This window comes from Canis aureus, chromosome 27 (assembly GCF_053574225.1).
Source record: "Canis aureus isolate CA01 chromosome 27, VMU_Caureus_v.1.0, whole genome shotgun sequence".
Lineage (NCBI taxonomy): Eukaryota > Metazoa > Chordata > Mammalia > Carnivora > Canidae > Canis > Canis aureus.
Genome location: NC_135637.1, coordinates 16,133,000 through 16,145,364, shown reverse-complemented (window position 1 = coordinate 16,145,364; position 12,365 = coordinate 16,133,000). Strand labels below are relative to the sequence as shown.

Sequence of the window (12,365 nt, the reverse complement as noted above, 5' to 3'; positions counted from 1 at the left end):
ATGGAAATTACTAGTGATTTCTGGTTTTGTTTTTATTTCTCAAACCATTAGACCATGCAATACATATAAAAATAGAATTATAAACACATTTATGTCCAGAAGTCACTCTATTCCACAGTATATTAGAACACATTGACATTTTCCATATCATATTCTTTTATCTTAAATTTTACAGTATATTAAGCTCATAAAAGACTTCAAAGACTCCTTCCCTATTCGGCCTGGCTATTTAGGGCATCTCTATCCCCTTGGATGTGGTGGATTGATTCAGGGCAAACATGTGAGTCCTCTGCTGAGATTGGGGGAATGCTGGGATGCGGTGGGTTTCCCTTCTTTAGAAATTATGAGCTTCTCTAGGAATAATCTAAGCCTGGTGTTGTTAAGAGCCATCTTTTGTTTTATGTCAATTAGACCCAGAAGAAATGTGAAAGTAATGGAGGAGGAAAGAAGGTACGAGAGATGGAGACAGAGAGACAGAGATAGAAAAAGACAGAGAGGAATCTAAGGAAATATTCTAATAGAACTTTGGGTTCAGCTAGGCCTAAAGCTTCTCTCTTGGTTATCTGGGGCACCCACGGAGATGTGCCGCTCAAGTCTCTCCTCTGTGAGTATCAAGTTGGAAGCCTCAAACGTGTGCAACTTGGGTTCCTTTGTCCTTCAGAAGTATCTACTCCTTCAGAGTAGATCTCCTGACTGCCTGACCCTGTCTTGGCTTCTGTTTTCTGTAGGAACAGGGAAAAACACACCAACCAGTACATTCCATTTTTGCTTAAGCTCATTTGAATTGGCTCTCTGTCATTTGCAACCCAAGGAATCCTATTACAGAAGTGGGATTGAGTATGTAAAGCTGCTTGGGAAGCCATAGGTCCTGGAGAGCTATTGGTTACACTTACTATTATTCTCGAGATTGTCTACGAGAGTTATATGACAAGTTAAGAGTAACTCCTCTACAGGGGGCCTTGTGCCTCCCTAGGAAAGTCTAGAGGGTGGAAAAGCCATGGAGGGTAGTGAGATGGTGGATGGGGCTCAACACACAGTTCAGTATTTCCTGGGACCATCTAGACGGTTGATGTTTAAATCCAAGTCTCTCATCCTGTGTCCATCCTGGAGTTGAAATCCGAGTTTTTTGGCAATTGGTGCTTGGATAGCTCTCAGGCACTGGTGGTGCTTGGAGAGCTCTCAGCCACTGGGAATTCTACTGGTCTAAAGGGGCAGCATATCATTCTTCCCCAGCCCTCTATTTTTCCCCTATGTAATGTTCCTCAGCTTAAGGAATGCCCTACAGTGAATCCAGTAGTTTAGGACAAAAATCTGGGAATCATTCTTGGTTCCTTCCTCTCCTCTCTCCCTCCCCATTCCATCAATCGCAATTTCCCCTTTATGAAAAGACTCATTACCTTCTTTCCTGCCCCCTAAGTAAGGCACAGAGCGCATTAGCCTCTGCCTGCCCCGTGGAAGTTACTCCCAAACATTAACTGTTCATTTCCATTCCCATTACCCCCAAATCTGGCATCATATAGACTTTCATAAGTCAATAATCAGCTTTTAAAAAATTACTAAGAGATTGTTTATTTTAATGAAATTCAGAAGGTGGCTTATCCCCCCATGTTCTCTCAGGAAGAGACCCCCCTTCCTCTCTTACCCAGAACAAAAGGAACAACGCTTGGAGAGAAATCAACTTCACATGCCCGAGCACTGCTTCGTCAACCTTGGAAGGTCACAAGCAATGTAATTCTAAAACTCACCAGGAGACTGGCATTGGGTCACCAACTGAGTCTTTTGCCAAATTAAGTAGGATTTTATTTTATCTTATTTTATTTATTAAAAAGATTTAATTTGTTTATTCATGAGAGACAGAGAGAGGCAGAGACACAGGCAGAGGGAGAAGCAGGCTCCCTGCAGGGAGCCCGAGGTGGGACTTGATCCCAGGACCCGGAGATCACACCCTGAGCCAAAGGCAGATGGTCAACCACTGAGCCACCCAGGTGCCCCTTAAGTAGGATTTTCAACACCGCTGTCTGCAAGAGCTAGCTGTCTGCAAGCTGTAAATGTGCTCCTTGGTCAAAATGGTGACTGTAAAGTTTCAGTCCTGAGGTCGAGTTGCTTTGGTAGAAAGATCCGTCCAGACTTTCAGTCCTCTTCTACCCCCATCACAGTCCAGCTTGGTGCCGCACGGGTCGCTTAACCTCTTGTGCCCTCTGTCCTTTCCCTTTTGCATCCTCCTTCCTGGCGGCTGTGTTTCCCTCCCTTTCTCTGATTTTGGCATCAGAAAGGTTTCCTCCTACCCTCTCCTCTGATTGCCCAGGAAATAGAAGCCTGTCGTCCAGAGGCCAAGGATCAGTGGACCCGGGGCACCTGAACTGCCTGACATCCTTTTGCTGGCAGAAGAAGGAGAGGAGAGGCTGGCAAGCACTGGCCACTCAGGGCCCGTGCAAAAGAGGCAATCTTTTCAAAACAGTAGGTATAGAAAAAACAGGATCTTTAGAATAAAGGACAATCCTGGGTATTGACTCCATTCTCCTCTGTGAACAGCTAGTGACATTTCCTTTCCTTTTCAGTTTGTCATCGGCTGGTGCAAGCCTAGGGGTCCTCTAGTTAGCTTCCTCCAGGTGATTTTTGCCTCTCTTTCCAGGCACCCCAAACCCCCAGAGAACAAAACCCTTCCAAAGCCACTGAATGACTTTCCTCTTTGTGGGAGGCAGGGAGGCAAGCGGCTCAGACTCGGTCTGTCTCCCCTTCTTGTTCCATCACTCCTCTGTACTGGAGCTCCGGGGGAGCCCTTGGTCATAGGAGGATCCCCACCATGTGTATAGGAACCGTGTAGGGAAACGAGAAGTCCACTTCTCTGAGGGGTTTCCTGACCCAAAGACAGAACACAGATCTCAAAGATATGACAAGAAACGGGACTGAATCACTTGAATCTGTTTGGACTTGTCAGCTCACCGGAGTTACACTGTGACTTCAGTCCTCCACTGCCCCCCCAAACCGCTTCTGCCACCTTTTTCCTGGGACAGCCAATCATGCCCTAATGCACAGCATCTTTTTACATTTTTTAATTTATTTTTTTACAATAAAAATGACATCTTCATTTTAAGCTCCCTGGACTTCTTCTTTTCTCTGGAAGGAACTACTACCCTGCTGACTCTGAGATGGTGAGCTGCCACCTTGCATCTAGTAAAAGTGTTCGGTGTGTGTGTGGAGAGGATAAGGCTCTGCAGTGACCTGGGGTTTCATAACTTGATAATATACTTCTTGAGATCTTAATGGTGGTGGCCACTGTACATGGATGATTGTAGTTCACCCCTATGACAAACATGAAGGCAGGCAGCATTAGCCATATGTTACAGGTAAGGACACTGAGGATCACAGAGGTTCAGGTTCGTTCCCAGGGGCACTCAGCTGATAAGTGGTAGAGCCAGGTCCAAACCCGTGGTCCAAGACCCATGTGCTTCCTGCAGACATCACGATGTGATTGCCCTTCCGAGCAATGTCTGTTACCTCTTCTTGTCTAACTTACATCTGGTTGGACTAAGACTCGGGCCCAGATGACGTAAAGGAAGCTGTGCAGTGGAGAGGCGGGGAAACTTCCTACTTCGGTGGGAGGTTACATATGGGGTCACGCTTTGAGTTTCATCCCCATGACATTTGCTTATGGATCCAACCATCCTTCTTCTCAACTAAACTCTTCCTCATCTCCAGAATTTAGAGTTTGTTCAGATAAGGCCTTCAGGGCTGCTGGTGGTGATGGTGGTGGCAGTATCGGTTGTACCCACATTCTCCCCATTTCACAGATGAGAAAACTGAGGCACACGGGGTTTGCCCAGGTGGTGAGGGCAAGATGCAGGATTTGTATTTGAGATGCAGGGAAGATGCTGAATCTGTGTGCTTCAGCAAGGATCGGAGTGATGAGAAGGCTGTAGAGAGAGCATTGGCGGTATCGGGGATGCCGCTGGTGGGGGATTTTCCCTGCTTCCAAAGGTTGCCCTTGACCACGTGTCTGGGGGCGGGTGGTGATTCTGGGGCCAATGCCATCACCCCAGCAGGGATGTTTATAGACGGGGATGTCTCCTCCCCTCCCAGGAGGGTGTGCTCCTTACACCCTTTGGGCTCCAAGAACCCAGTTCCAAACGTATCAGCAACTTCAAAAAGAAAAACAAAAACAACTCAAGCTCAGTCTCTTAGGAAACAACAACAAGAAAAAAAGGCAACAAGAAACCTCTCCCATCCATCTGTAACCAAATATATTTTGTGCTTGGTTTCCTTGGGCGGCCTTCTCTTAACAGCTTCTAATTCACAGAGACACAAAACATAAAACAATTTAAGGCATTGGCACACTCAACTCGGCAAGGCGGTTTATTCCCAGGGGAGCGTTTTTGGCAAGGGCCTTCCGACGTCGGCTTAGCTGGAGGCTGGGAGGCTCACGGGACGAAGGAAGGAAGGTGTTTTGCTTGTGCTGTTCCCTGAGTGCCAAGCTGAGAGGTATTTGAGCTAAGTGGCTGACCTGATCATTATCCAGTGGGTAATTACAGCCAGTTGTGGAGGAAGGGCCGTGCAGAGGCCTAAACGGCCTCCACGCCAGCTGGGAAGAGCCTCACCCGGGGATGGATTTATGGCTGGCGGTGCAGAGTGGGACGTGGGCTTCGGCTTGGGCGTCAGGGAGGGCAGCAGCTTCTCCCTCCTTCTCTGCCTCTCTCTCTCTCTCCCTTTAATCTCGACTTCAGAAGGGAAGGAGTTGGTCATTAATTCATTTGGATTTGGAATCTGGGCTTTTTCATGTGAGAGAGGCAGGAACCACGAGGATTTTGTCTCAAGTATATGGTGTTCAGTTAATATTTACTGAGTGAAACGAGTGCATCCATAAACGAGTGTTAATATACTAGAAGCTAATATTTACTGAACGCTTCCGGTGTGCCAAAGCCCCATTATAAATCCTTTGCTTGTACTGTGCAATGGATTCCCATTATTACCCAGGTTTTACAGATAAGGAAACCGAGGCAGAGAGGTGGGTGATTTACCTAAGGTCACACAGCTGGAGGGTCCGAGTGGGTTTTCAGGCCTACGAAGCCAACCACACGCTGTATTCTGGAGGGAGGGATGGATGGATGGATGGATGGATGGATGGATGGATGGATGGAAGCCCTACATCGGAATAATAGGTGACTTTGGGAGAAATTCAAGTCCGTTCCACCTGTTTTCAGTGGACAAGGGAAGCTTCTAAAGAAGCCTAGGTTTAAGCAGCGAGTTTGTGGCAAAACCAGGTTTTCTGACATATCTGCCAAAGTGCCTGCAACCTCTCCCTTGTGCCTTCAAAAAGGCTCTAAGCCTTAGACGACTGAATCTTCACCAGGCTTGGGTACCCAGAGGGAAGCAGAGACACAGACCTGACCCCAAGGAGGGTGGCCAAGCATCCCCGTTGGCCCAGGACTGAGAAGTTTCCCAGAGCATGCTTAAACTGGGAGGAGGGCACGTGGGCACCTGGGCCGAGTTGGCCCCCGCCGCATTTGTGTTACGAAAACTCTGACAAATATGTAACACCTATCGGAGCCCGTGTAATGTAAAGCCTTTCAGGAATGCCACCCAATGCAGGGGGCGGGGGCTGGGCTCTGGCGTCAGACAGACGTGGTGTGGGATCTTACCTGCTCCACTGCCTTAGCAGCAAGTTGCCTTGGGCACGTTACTGTCCTCTCTGAACCTCAGTGTCATCTTCTATAAAGTAGGGATGACACTTAACTCTACTTCGGGGGGTTGTGGTGAGGTTGGAATGGGACAGTGAGATATAAGGTAAGCCACTCTGCAAGTGTGCTCTATACTGTCGAAGGTACCCTAAGGACACACAGAATTGGGCCCCTAACGGGCTCTCACCACGTAATTCTAGCTACAGGTCACGGCAGGCTCTAAAGCAACGCTCAGCTGGCTGCCAGCTCATCTTCCCTACCAGGCATGCTTTTCTGTGTCCCTCCCCAGGCTTGCAGACTCAAAGGCACACAGGGCCAGGCATGAACTGAACCCGCTATGCCCGGATTCTCCCCCTGTGGGGTTAGCACAACAACCCCATGGAGGAGTGATTGATGATTCTTATCCCCAGTTTTCAGATAAATAAACTGAGACCCAGGAAGGTAGAGAGAGACCTGCCCAAGGTCACTCACATAATAAGTGGGAGAGGCAAGATCTGAACCCGGGCAGCAGTCTGTCTCTGGGCCCTTGAGCACGAGACTGCTCGCCGTTTCCTGACTGCCTTGAATCCCATTAAACTCATTCCTTCTTATTTTGCATTTCAGTTTTTCCCCTCTGTTTTCCAGTTTTTACAATTTTATTTTACAGTTCCTGAAACAACACCGGGTGAATGTCCTTCGGGCTAAACCAGGGTTTCTCAGCCTTGGCACCCTGGACATTTTGGGGTGGGCGAGGCTTTGTTGTGGTGGCTTGTACGGAGGCCCGGTGCTGTGCACTGAGGATGGTGAGCAGCATCCCTGGCTCCCACCCACTAGGTGCCAATAGCACCCTCTCCCCATGAGCCGTGACTACCCAATTTATCTCCAGACCTCACCAAGGGTCCCTTGGGTGGGAGGAGCAAAATTGCTCCCAATTGAGAACCATTGATCCACACCTTCGTATTTTGAAGTGATCATCTCCTGGGTCCCAGTGTGTGTGCTATTTTTTTTTTTTTTTAAGATTCTTGATACATAAGGCCAAACTGTCTTCCCCAAAGATGTGCCAGTTTATAAGACTGCCTGCCGTGCACAAGAATGCTGTTCCTGACGTGTGTACCAATGACCAGTACTACCCAATGCGTTCTTAGGGAATCCCTGAGAAGTACTTACAGGTTTCTGGGTCTGCAAGAATGGAGAAGTGCTAGTAGATGACCCAGAGCCACCACTCCAAGTAGGGGAATCTGAGGCCAGAAGGGGCAGTGCCTTGCCGCAGGTCACACAGGGGATGAGCCATCCAGCTGGGGTCCTTGAGCGTTGGTGAAGAGCACCTGGTACCCGTAAGCTGGCACCCTGGACAATGGCCTCAATCATTCCAAATTAGAATGCTTCCTTGAGGCAAATGTTATTTCCAGGATTTTCCTCCCAGGTGGTGTGCGATTCCATAAAATTTTTTTTTTTTATTGTGCTGGCTGTGGATAAAGGCAGTGCTTTGGTGGTGGGGCAGGGAGTGATGTATTCTGGGGAGTTGAGGAGCCGGTAAAAGTTTATGGGCTTGCAGCCTGCCACGGACCGGGTTTATTGTCCTTTGTAAATTCTCTGCCATTTTTCCCCCTTTGAAGTCAGGAGCAATGGAGTCCGTGGCCTAATTGATACAGGATGGGAAGAGGCTGGGGATGCTCACAAGAGATAGGGCTGGCATGTTCCTGCAACTGCCCGCTGTTCGGTTCATGAGCTCCTCAGAGGGGATGATCTGTGGATCCAGCTCCACTTAGAATAAGCCCAAGTGCCTCCGGAGGACCTTCATGCCCCGGCCTGCACTAGCTCTTGGGCTTCGTCTCCCACCTCTCCTCTTGGGCTCAACATGCTGCAGCCATGAAGGCCACCTCTCCTTGCCTTGCCTATATCTGTTGCCACAGGGCCTTTGCATCTGCTGTTTCCCTCTGCCTGGGACTCCCTTTCTCAAGTTCTTTTCACAGCTAACTCCTTTGATTTTGTAAGGCTTCTGCTCATCTACCACCAACTCCTTGCTTTAAGGAGAGTCTCCCCTGCTCCAGTCACAATTTATCATATGGAGTTAACCCGTCTCCTTTTTTATACTCATTATGTGAAATGTCCTTATGTGTTTACTTGTGCATGACCTGGTCTCTCTACTGAGGACGGGGACCTTGCCTGTCTGGTTTGCAGACTTACTTCTGGTAGCTGGAACAATGAGCATAGAAAAAATACTCATTCGGGAGGGAGCACCTCCTGTAAGACTGGGAGAGACATGATCAAAGCAGGGAAATAACATATGGGCACATACAATACCCACAAGGAAGCAAATACAGGTGGTGTTGGATGCGAGACATGCTATGACCATTCTGCGGAGGGCCCTGGGGGCCCTGAGACATTTTCCTGTAGGAGGTGGTGTTTGAACTGGACCTTCAAGAATGCAGAGAGTTTACATGAATGGGAAGGAGTGGGTGAAGCATTTCACTCAGTGGGAAAGGCTAAGGTTTGCTCTGGAGATGGACACACAACCGTCTGGTCAAGGAGACAGTAGCAGCAGATGACATGCAACATTATGTGTATGTGTTTGTGTGTTGGATGGATTTTGGGACTTGAGTCTCACGTGAGGATTTGCATGGTGCATGACATGGGGCTTAAGGGCATGAGATATCTGGACTTAGATGCAGCTGAGGTTTAAATCTGAGTCCTTGGCCAAGTTACTTAGCCTTTCTGGGGCTCAACTTTCCTCATCTTGAAAATGGGGCTCCATCATATACAATACCGCATAGAGGTTCTATAAGGATTCAATGAGTAGTACACATAAAATGCTTAGGAATGGGATGAATAGGGCCAAAAAATGTTAGTGATCATAGTTAACGTCAATAATATCACCTAAATTAATAGGGCATTTTAACTACCACTACTGTAAATACAGGTCTATTGGCTTCTCATTTCACAGATGGGAAAACTGAGGGCAAAAGTCACCGGTGGCTTGCTCAATGTCCCAAATTTGTTCAACGGCAGGGATCTGAACCTCTCTGCGCCCCCCTTCTCCCTGTCTCCATCTGGACTCTTGTGCCCACAGCTCCAGATCTTGCCTCTCATGGAGTTCTGTCCATAGTCATGGGATGGCCATCCCCAGGCAACATTTGACCACTTCACCTTGCTCAGACACTCCTCAGGTTGGAAGGTGACCTGTGACTTTTTTTTATCTCTCTCGGCAATGCCCCAATCTCCTCCCCATTCTTTTAGGAGATTTTGGTAGTGACTTTGCATTCCTTTTGTGCTACTTTGTGGCCCAGCACTGGGCCCTTCCCATCCCTTGTAGGATGCAGATGCTGCTTGTCACTCCCCATGACCTGGATCCATTAGACCTTCCCAGCTCATCTCTTGCCACGCCCAAGATGCGACCCTCCACACACCTCACCCCTTCTCACCTCTGCGCCTTTGCTCACGCCCTGCTCAGGGACTAGTAACCCCTCCCTGCTCTTTGCCTGGCCACTACCACTCTTGAAGACTCAGCCCCACGCAGGGCAGGGCTTACTTCTCTCCTCAGGCTTCCTCAGCACAGGGCTCACGCACTCCACTCATATCATGGACCCAAGAGTCTTTCTCTGAGCCCCGGGCGGAGACCAGACCTTATTTGTCTATTTTGGAATCCTCTATACTTAGCCTTGTATCTGTTACAGAGTAGGAACTCAGGTAGTTTGTAAACAAGTGAATGAATGAACGAACACGTGAATAAATTGAGAATAATATCCCCAAACCCATTCAAAGACCATGAGCTTGGAAAAAACATCAAGATCTGTGCCTAGCTCTGGGTTTGCTGAGCCTCAGCAGCACATGGCACATTCACTCAAGGTGGACCTGGCTTCCAGGAGAGGCTAATAACAAAAGGACTCCCAAGATAACCCAGAACAAGGAGGTCCTCCAAAGGCTCCTTTTTTCTCTCTTGTGCTCATAGGAGGTGCCTCATCAATGTCTGTTGAGTGAGTTACTAAATGTAGGCATGGATGAGGGCAGCCATACATTAGAACTGTGGGCTCCCCGAGTCAAGAGACTGGTTTGTGGTCCATCTAGCGTGCCCAGCTTCAGGAAAGTGCTCGGTATGCAGGGGGCCCTTGGATTCCGGGAGTCAGGGAAACTTCCATCGGCCCCTGCACCGATCAACCCACACCCGTAGCCCGAGCATCATAGAGAACACAACTGCCCTTCATACTCCACAGTCGGGGTTTTCTCTGCCTTTGCAAAGTTCTTTTCACTCCTGTGGTCTGAAGCCAGTTCCTTAACATTGTGTAAACATGGTTTGGTGCGGTTTGAAAATGTATTTTAAAAATGTCACTAATTACCCCATGGCCTGTAACCACTCTTTCAGGGCCGTAATTGGCCTGTCATGTAAATACCTAATTAGGGGTCTTGGAAAATGGGGCGGATGGGAGGACCTGGCCTCCCAAGGCCCCCTGGCTGCTTCTCCCTCTCTGGGCCCCGGGGGAGACACCGGGGTCCCCTGCGTCAGTGGCCGGAGGAGGAGGGACGCACTCAGGCTGCAGCAGGGGCCAGTGCTCTGTGGCCCCCTGGCCAGGGCTGGGGCCTGCTCGCATCCGCACGCAGGGAATTCTCAAGCTACCAAGCTTAATGGGAACCAACTGCCCCAACCCCTCCTCCACCCTCCATGCCCAGGGAATGTGCTCATTTCAACTCAAATGACTCACAGATGTGTCTCTGGCTCCCCACTTTCCTTTTCTCCCCAAATAGCCGGGCTTGCAGTGGATCTGCCCTTACGGTAAGAACATCTATGTCTGAGTCAGGGCAGACCAGGGGAGGCTGGCAAACTCGCAGGTGAACCCATTTCAAGGATTCAACACAACATGCCACACACACCACATGTTCTTCCTTCTTGACGCCTCAAAGGACAAGGGATGATGTTTTGTTTGCTCTGGATAAAAACAGCTTTTCATCCCAGACAAGATTTTGGGCACCAACTTTTATCTGCCTCCTTGGAGATTTCTTTTTTATGACTTCCCATCTGTGTGCAAAGGGCAGAAGTATATCGATTGCATCTGGTCAGACAGTAGCCATTATTTCAGAGATGTGGCAGGAAAATGAGCAATGTCCACGTCCCTTGAGCTTGTTCGGCTTCAAAGCTTTTCCCTGTAACCAGACCCCTGGCTGGATGGTGGGGTGATCTTCAGGAGCTTGGGGGTTGCCTAGGCCTGTGAAGGGCCGGGCGCCGCAGATCCCAGCTGTGCTGATGTGAGCAACAGATGCTTTGCGTCGTCTCTTCGAGGTCATTCTCTGTGCACTTGAGATGATTTGCTGTTCCTTGTCCTTGTCTGTTCTTTGGGAGGCCAGAGCAGGGGCCTGGGTGACAGCAAGAAGTGGTCAGGTCCCAGATTAGAAGATGCTCCTTGGTTGTAAGGTGAGGGGGTGGGTACCAGTTACCAAGTGTCTACCAGGTGCCCATATAATGTGGAGGTTTATGGGGCAGGAAGGCGAGCAAGCATTAAATGACAGACCTGCCTCTACTGAGCTTCGCGAGCTTGGTCCAGCCTTTTATCCTTCCCAGCCACAGTGTTCTTATCTAGAAAATGGGTATGGTAATGGACTAGCAAGGGATTTGGTAGAAGGATGGAATGAGACCAGGGTCTAGCTCCAAGTGGAGCCCTCCACGAGTGGTCCTGATGACTTACTGGTCTGTCTTCTCATCTGTAAAATGGGGAAACAGCATCTACTTCATTGGATTGAGGGAAGTTTAAATAATTTATGTGTGTAAAGCACTTAGCACAGTGCCTGACAAACTCTTAGGGGTCAATATTTCATCATTACTTTGGCAACTCATGGTTTACTATTACCTTCTTCTCACTTAAATATTTTCTCCATTAGCAGGCTTGGAAATTGTTGCACAGGGGAATTAAGTGACTTGCTCAAGGTGATGCAGCCAGGAAGCAGCAGAGCTGGAACTGAACTCCAGGTACACGTGATTCTGAGTCAGAGGCCCTGTCCTCCCGCTTGTGTTCACTCAGGAGGGGCTGAGGCTGTGTGGGCAAGCCATGGTCACAAGGAACTTTCCTGGGCCTCAGTCGCAAGAAAAGAGGCAAATGCCTAAGGAAAGAGCACAATTCCTGGAAATATTAAGTGTGTGAAGATTTTGTGTGGCCAGGAGCGTGATGTATATATACAAGGGCAGGGAGGAAGGAGACATGTGGGAAAAGGACACGTATTTTTGTTTATTGCACTGAAAAGAAGCCAAAATGATGAATTCATGCTTCTGATATTTTCATTTCTTTTGGTGGACATTTCTTTTGCTTCCATGACGATAAAACAATTTATGAAGGTGACGTGTCAACGCTTTTCATCATAGTGCCAATAAAGAACACCTAGTGGATTATCTTTCCTTGGATGTCTTTAAAAGAGGCTTTTCTCATGGTGGGGCAATACTAGTTGTTCAGTAAATGATGACTCAATTGAGTGTGATATTTTATAATCATCAAATTAGCACATAATGTTAACAAAAATTTGGAAATTGAGAAAAATAAAAGAGTTCTTTAGAAATGACTCACTCACAGTTCTCATTCCCAAACATAACTCTTAACATTTTAGTGTGTTTTCATTTGAGTGTTTTTCTTTAATAGTTTAAAAAAAAAAAGCCCACATGACTTTAATGATACTATAAAGGTAATATTGCCTCCTGCCTTTTCCTGCGGTATGTTTAACATGGCCCTTTCT

General features: G+C 48.2%; 1 long non-coding RNA gene across 1 annotated transcript in view; it reads left to right on the top strand.

Annotated features, from left to right (window-relative positions):
• The window catches only part of LOC144299495 (uncharacterized), a 65,622-nt gene extending 53,531 nt beyond the window's left edge, over window positions 1-12,091 (top strand). The window contains exon 5 of the long non-coding RNA XR_013366200.1: window positions 11,523-12,091. This is a non-coding gene — a long non-coding RNA (uncharacterized LOC144299495). The remainder of the gene's footprint in view (window positions 1-11,522) is intronic.
• The last annotated feature ends 274 nt before the right edge of the window (window positions 12,092-12,365 follow it).